Here is a 14,589-nt window from a genome sequence, read left to right as displayed (position 1 = left end):
GGCAGTGTGGCCGAGTGGTCTATGGCGCTGGTTTAAGGCACCAGTCTCTTCAGGGGCGCGGGTTCGAATCCCGCCGCTGTCATAATTCGATTTTGCCAGAGGTATGTTTTTAGGGGCATAGGAAAACCTTTTTACAGCATTTAGACGATATTTTAGTTAATAATAAGCTACCCGAAGGCAGTGTGGCTGAGTGGTCTATGGCGCTGGTTTTAGGCACCAGTCTCTTCGGGGGCGCGGGTTCGAATCCCGCCGCTGTCAGTATTTAATTTTGCCAAAGCTATGTTTTTAGAGGCATGGGAAAACTTTTTTACAGCATTTAGATGATATTTTAGTTAATAGTACTCCACACAAAGGCAGCATGGCCGAGTGGTTTATGGCGCTGGTTTTAGGCACCAGTCTCTTCGGGGGCGCGGGTTCGAATCCCGCCGCTGTCATAATTCTATTTTGCCAGACTTATGTTTTTAGGGGCATGGGAAAACCTTTTTACGGCATTTAGGCGATATTTTAGTTAATAATAAACTAGCCGAAGGCAGTGTGGCCGAGTGGTCTATGGCGCTGGTTTTAGGCACCAGTCTCTTCGGGGGCGCGGGTTCGAATCCCGCCGCTGTCAGTATTTAATTTTGCCAAAGCTATGTTTTTAGAGGCATGGGAAAACTTTTTTACAGCATTTAGATGATATTTTAGTTAATAGTACTCCACACAAAGGCAGCGTGGCCGAGTGGTCTATGGCGCTGGTTTTAGGCATTAGTCTCTTCGGGGGCGCGGGTTCGAATCCCGCCGCTGTCATAATTCGATTTTGCCAGAGGTATGTTTTTAGGGGCATAGGAAAACCTTTTTACAGCATTTAGACGATATTTTAGTTAATAATAAACTACCCGAAGGCAGTGTGGCCGAGTGGTCTATGGCGCTGGTTTTAGGCACCAGTCTCTTCGGGGGCGCGGGTTTGAATCCCGCCGCTGTCATTATTCAATTTTGCCAGAGCTATGTTTTTAAGGGCATGGGAAAACCTTTTTACGGCATTTAGACGATATTTTAGTTAATAATAAGCTAGCCGAAGGCAGTGTGGCCGAGTGGTCTATGGCGCTGGTTTTAGGCACCAGTCTCTTCGGGGGTGCGGGTTCGAATCCCGCTACTGTCAGTATTTAATTCTGCCAAAGCTATGTTTTTAGAGGCATGGGAAAATCATTTTACAGCATTTTGACGATATTTTAGTAAATCGTAATCCAGACAAAGGCAGAGTGGCCGAGTGGTCTATGGTGCTGGTTTTAGGCACCAGTCTCTTCGGGGGCGCGGGTTCGAATCCCGCCGCTGTCATAATTCTATTTTGCCAGAGGTATGTTTTTAGGGGCATGGTAAAACCTTTTTACGGCATTTAGACGATATTTTAGTTAATAATAAGCTAGCCGAAGGCAGTGTGGCCGAGTGGTCTATGGCGCTGGTTTTAGGCACCAGTCTCTTCGGGGGTGCGGGTTCGAATCCCGCTACTGTCAGTATTTAATTCTGCCAAAGCTATGTTTTTAGAGGCATGGGAAAATCATTTTACAGCATTTTGACGATATTTTAGTTAATAGCAATCCACACGAAGGCAGTGTCGCCGAGTGGTCTATGGCGCTGGTTTTAGGCACCAGTCTCTTCGGGGGTGCGGGTTCGAATCCCGCCGCTGTCAGTATTTAATTCTGCCAAAGCTATGTTTTTAGAGGCATGGGAAAATTATTTTACAGCATTTTGACGATATTTTAGTTAATAGCAATCCACACGAAGGCAGTGTCGCCGAGTGGTCTATGGCGCTGGTTTTAGGCACCAGTCTCTTCGGGGACGCGGGTTCGAATACCGCCGCTGTCATAATTCAATTTCCCAGACTTATGTTTTTAGGGGCATGGGAAAACCTTTTTACAGCATTTAGACGATATTTTAGTTAATAATAAGCTACCCGGAGGCAGTGTGGCCGAGTGGTCTATGGCGCTGGTTTTAGGCACCAGTCTCTTAGGGGGCGCGGGTTCGAATCCCGCCGCTGTCAGTATTCAATTTTGCCAAAGCTATGTTTTTAGGGGCATGGGAAAATTTTTTTACAGCATTTAGATGATATTTTAGTTAATAGTACCCCACACGAAGGCAGCGTGGCCGAGTGGTCTATGGCGCTGGTTTTAGGCACCAGTCTCTTCGGGGGCGCGGGTTCGAATCCCGCCGCTGTCATTATTCGATTTTGCCAGAGGTATGTTTTTAGGGGGATGGGAAAACCTTTTTTTAGCATTTAGATGATATTTTAGTTAATAGTAATCCACACGAAGGCAGTGTGGTCGAGTGGTCTATGGCACAGGTTTTAGGCACTAGTCTCTTCGGGGGAGCGGGTTCGATTCCTGCCGCTTTCATAATTCGATTTTGTCAGAGGTATGTTTTTAGGGGCATGGGAAATCCTTTTTACAGCATTTAGGAAATATTTTAGTTAATAATAATCCCCACGAAGGCAAGGTGGCCGAGTGGTCTATGGCGCTGATTTTAGGCACCAGTCTCTTCGGGGGCGCGGGTTCGAATCCCGCCGCTGTCATTATTCAATTTTGCCAGAGGTATGCTTTAAGGGGCATGGGAAAACCTTTTTACAGCAATAAGACGATATTTTAGATAATAGAAATCCACACGAAGGCAGCGTGGCTGAGTGGTCTATGGCGCTGGTTTTAGGCACCAGTCTCTTCGGGGGCGCGGGTTCGAATCCCTCCACTGTCATAATTCGATTTTGCCAGACTTATGTTTTTAGGGGCATGAGAAAACCTTTTTACAGCAATAAGACGATATTTTAGATAATAGAAATCCACACGAAGGCAGCGTGGCCGAGTGGTCTATGGCGCTGGTTTAAGGCACCAGTCACTTCAGGGGCGCGGGTTCGAATCCCGCCGCTGTCATAATTTGATTTTGAAAGAGGTATGTTTTTAGGGGCATAGGAAAACCTTTTTACAGCATTTAGACGATATTTTGGTTAATAAAAATTCACATAAGGGCAACGTGGCCGATTGGTCTATGGCGCTGGTTTTAGGCACCAGTCTCTTCGGCGGCGCGGGTTCGAATCCCTCCACTGTCATAATTCGATTTTGCCAGACTTATGTTTTTAGGGGCATGAGAAAACCTTTTTATAACATTATGACGATATTTTAGTTAATAGTAATCCACACGAAGGCAGTGTGGCCGAGTGGTCTATGGCGCTGGTTTAAGGCACCAGTCTCTTCAGGGGCGCGGGTTCGAATCCCGCCGCTGTCATAATTCGATTTTGCCAGAGGTAATGTTTTAGGGGCATAGGAAAACCTTTTTACAGCATTTAGACGATATTTTAGATAATAGAAATCCACATGAAGGCAGCGTGGCTGAGTGGTCTATGGCGCTGGTTTTAGGCACCAGTCTCTTCGGGGGCGCGGGTTCGAATCCCTCCACTGTCATAATTCGATTTTGCCAGACTTATGTTTTTAGGGGCATGAGAAAACCTTTTTATAACATTATGACGATATTTTAGTTAATAGTAATCCACACGAAGGCAGTGTGGCCGAGTGGTCTATGGCGCTGGTTTAAGGCACCAGTCTCTTCAGGGGCGCGGGTTCGAATCCCGCCGCTGTCATAATTCGATTTTGCCAGAGGTATGTTTTTAGGGGCATAGGAAAACCTTTTTACAGCATTTAGACGATGTTTTGGTTAATAAAAATTCACATAAAGGCAACGTGGCCGAGTAGTCTATGGCGCTGGTTTTAGGCACCAGTCTCTTCGGGGGCGCGGGTTCTAATCCCGCCACTGTCATAATTCGATTTTGCCAGAGGTATGTTTTAAGGGGCATGGGAAAACTTTTTTACAGCATTTAGATGATATTTTAGTTAATAGTACTGCACACAAAGGCAGCGTGGCCGAGTGGTCTATGGCGCTGGTTTTAGGCACCAGTCTCTTCGGGGGCGCGGGTTCGAATCCCGCCACTGTCATAATTCGATTTTGCCAGAGGTATGTTTTAAGGGGCATGGGAAAACTTTTTTACAGCATTTAGATGATATTTTAGTTAATAGTAATGCACACAAAGGCAGCGTGGCCGAGTGGTCTATTGCGCTGGTTTTAGGCACCAGTCTCTTCGGGGGCGCGGGTTCGAATCCCGCCGCTGTCATAATTCAATTTTGCCAGAGGTATGTTTTTAGGGGGATGGGAAAACCTTTTTTTTGCATTTAGATGATATTTTAGTTAATAGTAATCCACACGAAGGCAGTGTGGTCGAGTGGTCTATGGCACAGGTTTTAGGCACTAGTCTCTTCGGGGGAGCGGGTTCGATTCCTGCCGCTTTCATAATTCGATTTTGTCAGAGGTATGTTTTTAGGGGCATGGGAAATCCTTTTTACAGCATTTAGGCAATATTTTAGTTAATAATAGTCCCCACGAAGGCAAGGTGGCCGAGTGGTCTATGGCGCTGATTTTAGGCACCAGTCTCTTCGGGGGCGCGTGTTCGAATCCCGCCGCTGTCATTATTCAATTTTGCCAGAGGTTTGCTTTAAGGGGCATGGGAAAACCTTTTTACAGCAATAAGACGATATTTTAGATAATAGAAATCCACACGAAGGCAGCGTGGCTGAGTGGTCTATGGCGCTGGTGTTCGGCACCAGTCTCTTCGGGGGCGCGGGTTCGAATCCCTCCACTGTCATACTTAATTTTTGCCAGAGATATGTTTTTAGGGGCATGGGAAAACCTTTTTATAGCATTTAGACGATATTTTAGTTAATTATAAGCTATACGAAAGCAGTGTGGCCGAGTGGTCTATGGCGCTGGTTTAAGGCACCAGTCTCTTCGGGGGCGTGGGTTCGAATCCCACCGCTGTCATTATACAATTTTGCCAGAGGTATGTTTTTAGGGGCGTGGGAAAAACTTTTTACTGCATTTAGATGATATTTTAGTTAATAACATTCAACACGAAGGCAGTGTGGCCGAGTGGTCTATGGCGCTGGTTTTAGGCTACAGTCTCTTCGGGGGCGTGGGTTCGAATCACGCCGGTGTCATAATTCGATTTCGCCAGATATATGTTTTTAGGGGCATGGGAAAAACTTTTTACAGCATTAAGACGATATTTTAGTTAATAATAAGCTACCCGAAGGCAGTGTGGCCGAATGGTCTATGGCGCTGGTTTTAGGCACCAGTCTCTTCGGGGGCGCGGGTTTTAATTCCGCCGCTGTCATTATTCAATTTTGCCAGAGCTATGTTTTTAAGGGCATGGGAAAACTTTTTTACAGCATTTAGATGATATTTTAGTAAATCGTAATCCACACAAAGACAGAGTGGCCGAGTGGTCTATGGTGCTGGTTTTAGGCACCAGTCTCTTCGGGGGCGCGGGTTCGAATCCCGCCGCTGTCATAATTCTATTTTGCCAGAGGTATGTTTTTAGGGGCATGGGAAAACCTTTTTACGGCATTTAGACGATATTTTAGTTAATAATAAGCTAGCCGAAGGCAGTGTGGCCGAGTGGTCTATGGCGCTGGTTTTAGGCACCAGTCTCTTCGGGGGCGCGGGGGTTTAATGCCGCCGCTGTCATTATTCAATTTTGCCAGAGCTATGTTTTTAAGGGCATGGGAAAACTTTTTTACAGCATTTAGATGATATTTTAGTTAATCGTAATCCACACAAAGACAGAGTGGCCGAGTGGTCTATGGTGCTGGGTTTAGGCACCAGTCTCTTCGGGGGTGCGGGTTCGAATCCCGCCGCTGTCATAATTCTATTTTGCCAGAGGTATGTTTTTAGAGGCATGGGAAAACTTTTTTACAGCATTTAGATGATATTTTAGTTCATAGTACTCCACACAAAGGCAGCGTGGCCGAGTGGTCTATGGCGCTGGTTTTAGGCACCAGTCTCTTCGGGGGCGCGGGTTCGAATCCCGCCGCTGTCATAATTCGATTTTGCCAGAGGTATGTTTTTAGGGGCATAGGAAAACCTTTTTACAGCATTTGGACGATATTTTAGTTCATAATAAGCTACCCGAAGGCAGTGTGGCCGAGTGGTCTATGGCGCTGGTTTTAGGCACCAGTCTCTTCGGGGGCGCGGGTTTGAATCCCGCCGCTGTCATTATTCAATTTTGCCAGAGCTATGTTTTTAAGGGCATGGGAAAACTTTTTTACAGCATTTAGATGATATTTTAGTAAATCGTAATCCACGCAAAGGCAGAGTGGCCGAGTGGTCTATGGTGCTGGTTTTAGGCACCAGTCTCTTCGGGGGCGCGGGTTCGAATCCCGCCGCTGTCATAATTCTATTTTGCCAGAGGTATGTTTTTAGGGGCATGGGAAAACCTTTTTACGGCATTTAGACGATATTTTAGTTAATAATAAGCTAGCCGAAGGCAGTGTGGCCGAGTGGTCTATGGCGCTGGTTTTAGGCACCAGTCTCTTCGGGGGCGCGGGTTCGAATCCCGCCGCGGTCAGTATTTAATTTTGCCAAAGCTATGTTTTTAGGGGCATGGGAAAACTTTTTTAACGCCATTTAGACGATATTTTAGTTAATAATAAGCTAGCCGAAGGCAGTGTGGCCAAGTGGTCTATGGCGCTGGTTTTAGGCACCAGTCTCTTCGGGGGCGCGGGTTTTAATGCCGCCGCTGTCATTATTCAATTTTGCCAGAGCTATGTTTTTAAGGGCATGGGAAAACTTTTTTACAGCATTTAGATGGTATTTTAGTAAATCGTAATCCACATAAAGACAGAGTGGCCGAGTGGTCTATGGTGCTGGTTTTAGGCACCAGTCTCTTCGGGGGCGCGGGTTCGAATCCCGCCGCTGTCATAATTCTATTTTGCCAGAGGTATATTTTTAGAGGCTTGGGAAAACTTTTTTACAGCATTTAGATGATATTTTAGTTCATAGTACTCCACACAAAGGCAGCGTGGCCGAGTGGTCTATGGCGCTGGTTTTAGGCACCAGTCTCTTCGGGGGCGCGGGTTCGAATCCCGCCGCTGTCATAATTCGATTTTGCCAGAGGTATGTTTTTAGGGGCATAGGAAAACCTTTTTACAGCATTTAGACGATATTTTAGTTAATAATAAGCTACCCGAAGGCAGTGTGGCCGAGTGGTCTATGGCGCTGGTTTTAGGCACCAGTCTCTTCGGGGGCGCGGGTTTGAATCCCGCCGCTGTCATTATTCAATTTTGCCAGAGCTATGTTTTTAAGGGCATGGGAAAACTTTTTTACAGCATTTAGATGATATTTTAGTAAATCGTAATCCACACAAAGGCAGAGTGGCCGAGTGGTCTATGGTGCTGGTTTTAGGCACCAGTCTCTTCGGGGGCGCGGGTTCGAATCCCGCCGCTGTCATAATTCTATTTTGCCAGAGGTATGTTTTTAGGGGCATGGGAAAACCTTTTTACGGCATTTAGACGATATTTTAGTTAATAATAAGCTAGCCGAAGGCAGTGTGGCCGAGTGGTCTATGGCGCTGGTTTTAGGCACCAGTCTCTTCGGGGGCGCGGGTTCGAATCCCGCCGCGGTCAGTATTTAATTTTGCCTAAGCTATGTTTTTAGAGGCATGGGAAAACTTTTTTACAGCATTTAGATGATATTTTAGTTAATAATACTCCACACAAAGGCAGCGTGGCCGAGTGGTCTATGGCGCTGGTTTTAGGCACCAGTCTCTTCGGGGGCGCGGGTACGAATCCCGCCGCTGTCATTATTCAATTTTGCCAGAGGTATGTTTTTAGGTGCATGGGAAAATCATTTTACAGCATTTTGACGATATTTTAGTTAATAATAAGCTACCCGGAGGCAGTGTGGCCGAGTGGTCTATGGCGCTGGTTTTAGGCACCAGTCTCTTCGGGGGCGCGGGTTCGAATCCCGCCGCTGTCAGTATTCAATTTTGCCAGAGCTATGTTTTTAAGGGCATGGGAAAACTTTTTTACAGCATTTAGATGATATTTTAGTAAATCGTAATCCACACTAAGACAGAGTGGCCGAGTGGTCTATGGTGCTGGTTTTAGGCACCAGTCTCTTCGGGGGCGCGGGTTCGAATCCCGCCGCTGTCATAATTCTATTTTGCCAGAGGTATGTTTTTAGGGGCATGGGAAAACCTTTTTACGGCATTTAGACTATTTTTTAGTTAATAATAAGCTACCCGGAGGCAGTGTGGCCGAGTGGTCTATGGCGCTGGTTTTAGGCACCAGTCTCTTCGGGGGCGCGGGTTCGAATCCCGCCGCTGTCATACTTAATTTTTGCCAGAGATATGTTTTTAAGGGCATGGGAAAACCTTTTTATAGCATTTAGACGATATTTTAGTTAATTATAAGCTATACGAAAGCAGTGTGGCCGAGTGGTCTATGGCGCTGGTTTAAGGCACCAGTCTCTTCGGGGGCGTGGGTTCGAATCCCACCGCAGTCATTATACAATTTTGCCAGAGGTATGTTTTTAGGGGCATGGGAAAAACTTTTTACTGCATTTAGATGATATTTTAGTTAATAACATTCAACACGAAGGCAGTGTGGCCGAGTGGTCTATGGCTCTGGTTTTAGGCTACAGTCTCTTCGGGGGCGTGGGTTCGAATCACGCCGGTGTCATAATTCGATTTTGCCAGATATATGTTTTTAGGGGCATGGGAAAAACGTTTTACAGCATTAAGACGATATTTTAGTTAATAATAAGCTACCCGAAGGCAGTGTGGCCGAGTGGTCTATGGCGCTGGTTTTAGGCACCAGTCTCTTCGGGGGCGCGGGTTTTAATTCCGCCGCTGTCATTATTCAATTTTGTCAGAGCTATGTTTTTAAGGGCATGGGAAAACTTTTTTACAGCATTTAGATGATATTTTAGTAAATCGTAATCCACACAAAGACAGAGTGGCCGAGTGGTCTATGGTGCTGGTTTTAGGCACCAGTCTCTTCGGGGGCGCGGGTTCGAATCCCGCCGCTGTCATAATTCTATTTTGCCAGAGGTATGTTTTTAGGGGCATGGGAAAACCTTTTTACGGCATTTAGACGATATTTTAGTTAATAATAAGCTAGCCGAAGGCAGTGTGGCCGAGTGGTCTATGGCGCTGGTTTTAGGCACCAGTCTCTTCGGGGGCGAGGGTTTTAATGCCGCCGCTGTCATTATTCAATTTTGCCAGAGGTATGTTTTTAGAGGGCATGGGAAAACCTTTTTACGGCATTTAGACGATATTTTAGTTAATAATAAGCTACCCGGAGGCAGTGTGGCCGAGTGGTCTATGGCGCTGGTTTTAGGCACCAGTCTCTTCGGGGGCGCGGGTTCGAATCCCGCCGCTGTCATACTTAATTTTTGCCAGAGATATGTTTTTAAGGGCATGGGAAAACCTTTTTATAGCATTTAGACGATATTTTAGTTAATTATAAGCTATACGAAAGCAGTGTGGCCGAGTGGTCTATGGCGCTGGTTTAAGGCACCAGTCTCTTCGGGGGCGTGGGTTCGAATCCCACCGCAGTCATTATACAATTTTGCCAGAGGTATGTTTTTAGGGGCATGGGAAAAACTTTTTACTGCATTTAGATGATATTTTAGTTAATAACATTCAACACGAAGGCAGTGTGGCCGAGTGGTCTATGGCGCTGGTTTTAGGCTACAGTCTCTTCGGGGGCGTGGGTTCGAATCACGCCGGTGTCATAATTCGATTTTGCCAGATATATGTTTTTAGGGGCATGGGAAAAACTTTTTACAGCATTAAGACGATATTTTAGTTAATAATAAGCTACCCGAAGGCAGTGTGGCCGAGTGGTCTATGGCGCTGGTTTTAGGCACCAGTCTCTTCGGGGGCGCAGGTTTTAATGCCGCCGCTGTCATTATTCAATTTTGCCAGAGCTATGTTTTTAAGGGCATGGGAAAACTTTTTTACAGCATTTAGATGATATTTTAGTAAATCGTAATCCACACAAAGACAGAGTGGCCGAGTGGTCTATGGTGCTGTTTTAGGCACCAGTCTCTTCGGGGGCGCGGGTTCGAATCCCGCCGCTGTCATAATTCTATTTTGCCAGAGGTATGTTTTTAGGGGCATGGGAAAACCTTTTTACGGCATTTAGACGATATTTTAGTTAATAATAAGCTAGCCGAAGGCAGTGTGGCCGAGTGGTCTATGGCGCTGGTTTTAGGCACCAGTCTCTTCGGGGGCGCAGGTTTTAATGCCGCCGCTGTCATTATTCAATTTTGCCAGAGCTATGTTTTTAAGGGCATGGGAAAACTTTTTTACAGCATTTAGATGATATTTTAGTAAATCGTAATCCACACAAAGACAGAGTGGCCGAGTGGTCTATGGTGCTGGTTTTAGGCACCAGTCTCTTCGGGGGCGCGGGTTCGAATCCCGCCGCTGTCATAATTCTATTTTGCCAGAGGTATGTTTTTAGAGGCATGGGAAAACTTTTTTACAGCATTTAGATGATATTTTAGTTCATAGTACTCCACACAAAGGCAGCGTGGCCGAGTGGTCTATGGCGCTGGTTTTAGGCACCAGTCTCTTCGGTGGCGCGGGTTCGAATCCCGCCGCTGTCATAATTCGATTTTGCCAGAGGTATGTTTTTAGGGGCATAGGAAAACCTTTTTACAGCATTTAGACGATATTTTAGTTAATAATAAGCTACCCGAAGGCAGTGTGGCCGAGTGGTCTATGGCGCTGGTTTTAGGCACCAGTCTCTTCGGGGGCGCGGGTTTGAATCCCGCCGCTGTCATTATTCAATTTTGCCAGAGCTATGTTTTTAAGGGCATGGGAAAACTTTTTTACAGCATTTAGATGATATTTTAGTAAATCGTAATCCACACAAAGGCAGAGTGGCCGAGTGGTCTATGGTGCTGGTTTTAGGCACCAGTCTCTTCGGGGGCGCGGGTTCGAATCCCGCCGCTGTCATAATTCTATTTTGCCAGAGGTATGTTTTTAGGGGCATGGGAAAACCTTTTTACGGCATTATGACGATATTTTAGTTAATAATAAGCTAGCCGAAGGCAGTGTGGCCGAGTGGTCTATGGCGCTGGTTTTAGGCACCAGTCTCTTCGGTTGCGCGGGTTCGAATCCCGCCGCGGTCAGTATTTAATTTTGCCAAAGCTATGTTTTTAGGGGCATGGGAAAACTTTTTTACAGCATTTAGATGATATTTTAGTAAATCGTAATCCACACAAAGGCAGAGTGGCCGAGTGGTCTATGGTGCTGGTTTTAGGCACCAGTCTCTTCGGGGGCGCGGGTTCGAATCCCGCCGCTGTCATAATTCTATTTTGCCAGAGGTATGTTTTTTGAGGCATGGGAAAACTTTTTTACAGCATTTAGATGATATTTTAGTTAATAGTACCTCACAAAAAGGCAGCGTGGCCGAGTGGTCTATGGCGCTGGTTTTAGGCACCAGTCTCTTCGGGGGCGCGGGTTCGAATCCCGCCGCTGTCATTATTCAATTTTGCCAGAGGTATGTTTTTAGGTGCATGGGAAAATCATTTTACAGCATTTTGACGATATTTTAGTTAATAGCAATCCACACGAAGGCAGTGTGGCCGAGTGGTCTATGGCGCTGGTTTTAGGCACCAGTCAGTTCGGGGACGCGGGTTCGAATACCGCCGCTGTCATAATTCAATTTCCCAGACTTATGTTTTTAGGGGCATGGGAAAACCTTTTTACAGCATTTAGACGATATTTTAGTTAATAATAAGCTACCCGGAGGCAGTGTGGCCGAGTGGTCTATGGCGCTGGTTTTAGGCACCAGTCTCTTCGGGGGCGCGGGTTCGAATCCCGCCGCTGTCAGTATTTAATTTTGCCAAAGCTATGTTTTTAGAGGCATGGGAAAACTTTTTTACAGCATTTAGATGATATTTTAGTTAATAGTACTCTACACAAAGGCAGCGTGGCCGAGTGGTCTATGGCGCTGGTTTTAGGCACCAGTCTCTTCGGGGGCGCGGGTTCGAATCCCGCCGCTGTCAGTATTCAATTTTGCCAAAGCTATGTTTTTAGGGGCATGGGAAAACCTTTTTACGGCATTTAGACGATATTTTAGTTAATAATAAGCTAGCCGAAGGCAGTGTGGCCGAGTGGTCTATGGCGCTGGTTTTAGGCACCAGTCTCTTCGGGGGCGCGGGTTTTAATGCCGCCGCTGTCATTATTCAATTTTGCCAGAGCTATGTTTTTAAGGGCATGGGAAAACTTTTTTACAGCATTTAGATGATATTTTAGTAAATCGTAATCCACACAAAGACAGAGTGGCCGAGTGGTCTATGGTGCTGGTTTTAGGCACTAGTCTCTTCGGGGGCGCGGGTTCGAATCCCGCCGCTGTCATAATTCTATTTTGCCAGAGGTATATTTTTAGAGGCATGGGAAAACTTTTTTACAGCATTTAGATGATATTTTAGTTCATAGTACTCCACACAAAGGCAGCGTGGCCGAGTGGTCTATGGCGCTGGTTTTAGGCACCAGTCTCTTCGGGGGCGCGGGTTCGAATCCCGCCGCTGTCATAATTCGATTTTGCCAGAGGTATGTTTTTAGGGGCATAGGAAAACCTTTTTACAGCATTTAGACGATATTTTAGTTAATAATAAGCTACCCGAAGGCAGTGTGGCCGAGTGGTCTATGGCGCTGGTTTTAGGCACCAGTCTCTTCGGGGGCGCGGGTTTGAATCCCGCCGCTGTCATTATTCAATTTTGCCAGAGCTATGTTTTTAAGGGCATCGGAAATCTTTTTTACAGCATTTAGATGATATTTTAGTAAATCGTAATCCACACAAAGGCAGAGTGGCCGAGTGGTCTATGGTGCTGGTTTTAGGCACCAGTCTCTTCGGGGGCGCGGGTTCGAATCCCGTCGCTGTCATAATTCTATTTTGCCAGAGGTATGTTTTTAGGGGCATGGGAAAACCTTTTTACGGCATTTAGACGATATTTTAATTAATAATAAGCTAGCCGAAGGCAGTGTGGCCGAGTGGTCTATGGCGCTGGTTTTAGGCACCAGTCTCTTCGGGGGCGCGGGTTCGAATCCCGCCGCGGTCAGTATTTAATTTTGCCAAAGCTATGTTTTTAGAGGCATGGGAAAACTTTTTTACAGCATTTAGATGATATTTTAGTTAATAGTACTCCACACAAAGGCAGCGTGGCCGAGTGGTCTATGGCGCTGGTTTTAGGCACCAGTCTCTTCGGGGGCGCGGGTTCGAATCCCGCCGCTTTCATTATTCAATTTTGCCAGAGGTATGTTTTTAGGTGCATGGGAAAATCATTTTACAGCATTTTGACGATATTTTAGTTAATAGCAATCCACACGAAGGCAGTGTGGCCGAGTGGCCTATGGCGCTGGTTTTAGGCACCAGTCAGTTCGGGGACGCGGGTTCGAATACCGCCGCTGTCATAATTCAATTTCCCAGACTTATGTTTTTAGGGGCATGGTAAAACCTTTTTACAGGATTTAGACGATATTTTAGTTAATAATAAGCTACCCGGAGGCAGTGTGGCCGAGTGGTCTATGGTGCTGGTTTTAGGCACCAGTCTCTTCGGGGGCGCGGGTTCGAATCCCGCCGCTGTCAGTATTCAATTTTGCCAAAGCTATGTTTTTAGGGGCATGGGAAAATTTTTTTACAGCATTTAGATGATATTTTAGTTAATAGTACTACACACAAAGGCAGCGTGGCCGAGTGGTCTATGGCGCTGGTTTTAAACACCAGTCTCTTCGGGGGCGCGGGTTTGAATCCCGCCGTTGTTATTATTCAATTTTGAAAGAGGTATGCTTTAAGGGGCATGGGAAAACCTTTTTACAGCATTTAGACGAAATTTTAGATAATGAAAATCCACATGAAGGCCGCGTGGCCGAGTGGTCTATGGCGCTGGTTTAAGGCACCAGTCTCTTCGGGGGCGCGGGTTCGAATCCCGCCGCTGTCATACTTAATTTTTGCCAGAGATATGTTTATAGGGGCATGGGAAAACCTTTTTATAGCATTTAGACGATATTTTAGTTAATTATAAGCTATACGAAAGCAGTGTGGCCGAGTGGTCTATGGCGCTGGTTTAAGGCACCAGTCTCTTCGGGGGCGTGGGTTCGAATCCCACCGCTGTCATTATACAATTTTGCCAGAGGTATGTTTTTAGGGGCATGGGAAAAACTTTTTACTGCATTTAGATGATATTTTAGTTAATAACATTCAACACGAAGGCAGTGTGGCCGAGTGGTCTATGGCGCTGGTTTTAGGCTACAGTCTCTTCGGGGGCGTGGGTTCGAATCACGCCGGTGTCATTATTCGATTTTGCCAGATATATGATTTAGGGGCATGGGAAAAACTTTTTACAGCATTAAGACGATATTTTAGTTAATAATAAGCTACCCGAAGGCAGTGTGGCCGAGTGGTCTATGGCGCTGGTTTTAGGCACCAGTCTCTTCGGGGGCGCGGGTTTTAATTCCGCCGCTGTCATTATTCAATTTTGCCAGAGCTATGTTTTTAAGGGCATGGGAAAACTTTTTTACAGCATTTAGATGATATTTTAGTTAATAATAAGCTAGCCGAAGGCAGTGTGGCCGAGTGGTCTATGGCGCTGGTTTTAGGCACCAGTCTCTTCGGGGGCGCGGGTTCGAATCCCGCCGCTGTCAGTATTCAATTTTGCCAAAGCTATGTTTTTAGGGGCATGGGAAAATTTTTTTACAGCATTTAGATGATATTTTAGTTA

The 14,589-nt window shown here is 46.0% G+C and overlaps 35 non-coding genes across 35 annotated transcripts; all 35 read left to right on the top strand.

Annotated features, from left to right (window-relative positions):
- On the top strand, nucleotides 1–82 carry TRNAL-AAG (transfer RNA leucine (anticodon AAG)). Its single transcript has one exon. It is a non-coding gene; the product is annotated as a tRNA-Leu (tRNA).
- A 94-nt stretch (nucleotides 83–176) lies between these two features.
- Nucleotides 177–258, top strand: TRNAL-UAG (transfer RNA leucine (anticodon UAG)). Its single transcript has one exon. It is a non-coding gene; the product is annotated as a tRNA-Leu (tRNA).
- A 94-nt stretch (nucleotides 259–352) lies between these two features.
- TRNAL-UAG (transfer RNA leucine (anticodon UAG)) lies at nucleotides 353–434 on the top strand. Its single transcript has one exon. It is a non-coding gene; the product is annotated as a tRNA-Leu (tRNA).
- A 94-nt stretch (nucleotides 435–528) lies between these two features.
- Nucleotides 529–610, top strand: TRNAL-UAG (transfer RNA leucine (anticodon UAG)). The gene has a single exon. It is a non-coding gene; the product is annotated as a tRNA-Leu (tRNA).
- A 270-nt stretch (nucleotides 611–880) lies between these two features.
- Nucleotides 881–962, top strand: TRNAL-UAG (transfer RNA leucine (anticodon UAG)). Its single transcript has one exon. It is a non-coding gene; the product is annotated as a tRNA-Leu (tRNA).
- A 94-nt stretch (nucleotides 963–1,056) lies between these two features.
- On the top strand, nucleotides 1,057–1,138 carry TRNAL-UAG (transfer RNA leucine (anticodon UAG)). The gene has a single exon. It is a non-coding gene; the product is annotated as a tRNA-Leu (tRNA).
- A 270-nt stretch (nucleotides 1,139–1,408) lies between these two features.
- Nucleotides 1,409–1,490, top strand: TRNAL-UAG (transfer RNA leucine (anticodon UAG)). The gene has a single exon. It is a non-coding gene; the product is annotated as a tRNA-Leu (tRNA).
- Nucleotides 1,491–1,935: 445 nt separating this feature from the next.
- On the top strand, nucleotides 1,936–2,017 carry TRNAL-UAG (transfer RNA leucine (anticodon UAG)). Its single transcript has one exon. It is a non-coding gene; the product is annotated as a tRNA-Leu (tRNA).
- Nucleotides 2,018–2,111: 94 nt separating this feature from the next.
- TRNAL-UAG (transfer RNA leucine (anticodon UAG)) lies at nucleotides 2,112–2,193 on the top strand. Its single transcript has one exon. It is a non-coding gene; the product is annotated as a tRNA-Leu (tRNA).
- Nucleotides 2,194–2,815: 622 nt separating this feature from the next.
- TRNAL-AAG (transfer RNA leucine (anticodon AAG)) lies at nucleotides 2,816–2,897 on the top strand. Its single transcript has one exon. It is a non-coding gene; the product is annotated as a tRNA-Leu (tRNA).
- Nucleotides 2,898–3,167: 270 nt separating this feature from the next.
- Nucleotides 3,168–3,249, top strand: TRNAL-AAG (transfer RNA leucine (anticodon AAG)). Its single transcript has one exon. It is a non-coding gene; the product is annotated as a tRNA-Leu (tRNA).
- A 270-nt stretch (nucleotides 3,250–3,519) lies between these two features.
- Nucleotides 3,520–3,601, top strand: TRNAL-AAG (transfer RNA leucine (anticodon AAG)). Its single transcript has one exon. It is a non-coding gene; the product is annotated as a tRNA-Leu (tRNA).
- Nucleotides 3,602–3,871: 270 nt separating this feature from the next.
- On the top strand, nucleotides 3,872–3,953 carry TRNAL-UAG (transfer RNA leucine (anticodon UAG)). The gene has a single exon. It is a non-coding gene; the product is annotated as a tRNA-Leu (tRNA).
- Nucleotides 3,954–4,047: 94 nt separating this feature from the next.
- TRNAL-UAG (transfer RNA leucine (anticodon UAG)) lies at nucleotides 4,048–4,129 on the top strand. The gene has a single exon. It is a non-coding gene; the product is annotated as a tRNA-Leu (tRNA).
- Nucleotides 4,130–4,751: 622 nt separating this feature from the next.
- On the top strand, nucleotides 4,752–4,833 carry TRNAL-AAG (transfer RNA leucine (anticodon AAG)). Its single transcript has one exon. It is a non-coding gene; the product is annotated as a tRNA-Leu (tRNA).
- Nucleotides 4,834–5,808: 975 nt separating this feature from the next.
- Nucleotides 5,809–5,890, top strand: TRNAL-UAG (transfer RNA leucine (anticodon UAG)). The gene has a single exon. It is a non-coding gene; the product is annotated as a tRNA-Leu (tRNA).
- A 94-nt stretch (nucleotides 5,891–5,984) lies between these two features.
- On the top strand, nucleotides 5,985–6,066 carry TRNAL-UAG (transfer RNA leucine (anticodon UAG)). The gene has a single exon. It is a non-coding gene; the product is annotated as a tRNA-Leu (tRNA).
- Nucleotides 6,067–6,865: 799 nt separating this feature from the next.
- TRNAL-UAG (transfer RNA leucine (anticodon UAG)) lies at nucleotides 6,866–6,947 on the top strand. The gene has a single exon. It is a non-coding gene; the product is annotated as a tRNA-Leu (tRNA).
- A 94-nt stretch (nucleotides 6,948–7,041) lies between these two features.
- On the top strand, nucleotides 7,042–7,123 carry TRNAL-UAG (transfer RNA leucine (anticodon UAG)). The gene has a single exon. It is a non-coding gene; the product is annotated as a tRNA-Leu (tRNA).
- A 622-nt stretch (nucleotides 7,124–7,745) lies between these two features.
- Nucleotides 7,746–7,827, top strand: TRNAL-UAG (transfer RNA leucine (anticodon UAG)). The gene has a single exon. It is a non-coding gene; the product is annotated as a tRNA-Leu (tRNA).
- A 270-nt stretch (nucleotides 7,828–8,097) lies between these two features.
- On the top strand, nucleotides 8,098–8,179 carry TRNAL-UAG (transfer RNA leucine (anticodon UAG)). The gene has a single exon. It is a non-coding gene; the product is annotated as a tRNA-Leu (tRNA).
- Nucleotides 8,180–8,273: 94 nt separating this feature from the next.
- On the top strand, nucleotides 8,274–8,355 carry TRNAL-AAG (transfer RNA leucine (anticodon AAG)). The gene has a single exon. It is a non-coding gene; the product is annotated as a tRNA-Leu (tRNA).
- A 799-nt stretch (nucleotides 8,356–9,154) lies between these two features.
- On the top strand, nucleotides 9,155–9,236 carry TRNAL-UAG (transfer RNA leucine (anticodon UAG)). The gene has a single exon. It is a non-coding gene; the product is annotated as a tRNA-Leu (tRNA).
- A 94-nt stretch (nucleotides 9,237–9,330) lies between these two features.
- Nucleotides 9,331–9,412, top strand: TRNAL-AAG (transfer RNA leucine (anticodon AAG)). The gene has a single exon. It is a non-coding gene; the product is annotated as a tRNA-Leu (tRNA).
- Nucleotides 9,413–10,385: 973 nt separating this feature from the next.
- TRNAL-UAG (transfer RNA leucine (anticodon UAG)) lies at nucleotides 10,386–10,467 on the top strand. The gene has a single exon. It is a non-coding gene; the product is annotated as a tRNA-Leu (tRNA).
- A 94-nt stretch (nucleotides 10,468–10,561) lies between these two features.
- Nucleotides 10,562–10,643, top strand: TRNAL-UAG (transfer RNA leucine (anticodon UAG)). Its single transcript has one exon. It is a non-coding gene; the product is annotated as a tRNA-Leu (tRNA).
- A 622-nt stretch (nucleotides 10,644–11,265) lies between these two features.
- Nucleotides 11,266–11,347, top strand: TRNAL-UAG (transfer RNA leucine (anticodon UAG)). The gene has a single exon. It is a non-coding gene; the product is annotated as a tRNA-Leu (tRNA).
- A 269-nt stretch (nucleotides 11,348–11,616) lies between these two features.
- Nucleotides 11,617–11,698, top strand: TRNAL-UAG (transfer RNA leucine (anticodon UAG)). The gene has a single exon. It is a non-coding gene; the product is annotated as a tRNA-Leu (tRNA).
- A 94-nt stretch (nucleotides 11,699–11,792) lies between these two features.
- On the top strand, nucleotides 11,793–11,874 carry TRNAL-UAG (transfer RNA leucine (anticodon UAG)). The gene has a single exon. It is a non-coding gene; the product is annotated as a tRNA-Leu (tRNA).
- A 446-nt stretch (nucleotides 11,875–12,320) lies between these two features.
- Nucleotides 12,321–12,402, top strand: TRNAL-UAG (transfer RNA leucine (anticodon UAG)). The gene has a single exon. It is a non-coding gene; the product is annotated as a tRNA-Leu (tRNA).
- A 94-nt stretch (nucleotides 12,403–12,496) lies between these two features.
- TRNAL-UAG (transfer RNA leucine (anticodon UAG)) lies at nucleotides 12,497–12,578 on the top strand. The gene has a single exon. It is a non-coding gene; the product is annotated as a tRNA-Leu (tRNA).
- Nucleotides 12,579–13,375: 797 nt separating this feature from the next.
- On the top strand, nucleotides 13,376–13,457 carry TRNAL-UAG (transfer RNA leucine (anticodon UAG)). Its single transcript has one exon. It is a non-coding gene; the product is annotated as a tRNA-Leu (tRNA).
- A 270-nt stretch (nucleotides 13,458–13,727) lies between these two features.
- TRNAL-AAG (transfer RNA leucine (anticodon AAG)) lies at nucleotides 13,728–13,809 on the top strand. The gene has a single exon. It is a non-coding gene; the product is annotated as a tRNA-Leu (tRNA).
- Nucleotides 13,810–13,903: 94 nt separating this feature from the next.
- TRNAL-AAG (transfer RNA leucine (anticodon AAG)) lies at nucleotides 13,904–13,985 on the top strand. Its single transcript has one exon. It is a non-coding gene; the product is annotated as a tRNA-Leu (tRNA).
- A 445-nt stretch (nucleotides 13,986–14,430) lies between these two features.
- TRNAL-UAG (transfer RNA leucine (anticodon UAG)) lies at nucleotides 14,431–14,512 on the top strand. The gene has a single exon. It is a non-coding gene; the product is annotated as a tRNA-Leu (tRNA).
- The last annotated feature ends 77 nt before the right edge of the window (nucleotides 14,513–14,589 follow it).

Source organism: Leiobunum rupestre, chromosome 2 (genome assembly GCF_980474605.1).
Source record: "Leiobunum rupestre chromosome 2, qqLeiRupe1.1.hap1, whole genome shotgun sequence".
Lineage (NCBI taxonomy): Eukaryota > Metazoa > Arthropoda > Arachnida > Opiliones > Sclerosomatidae > Leiobunum > Leiobunum rupestre.
Note: the sequence above shows the minus strand (reverse complement) of the source record. Positions and strands in the feature narration are given on the sequence as shown.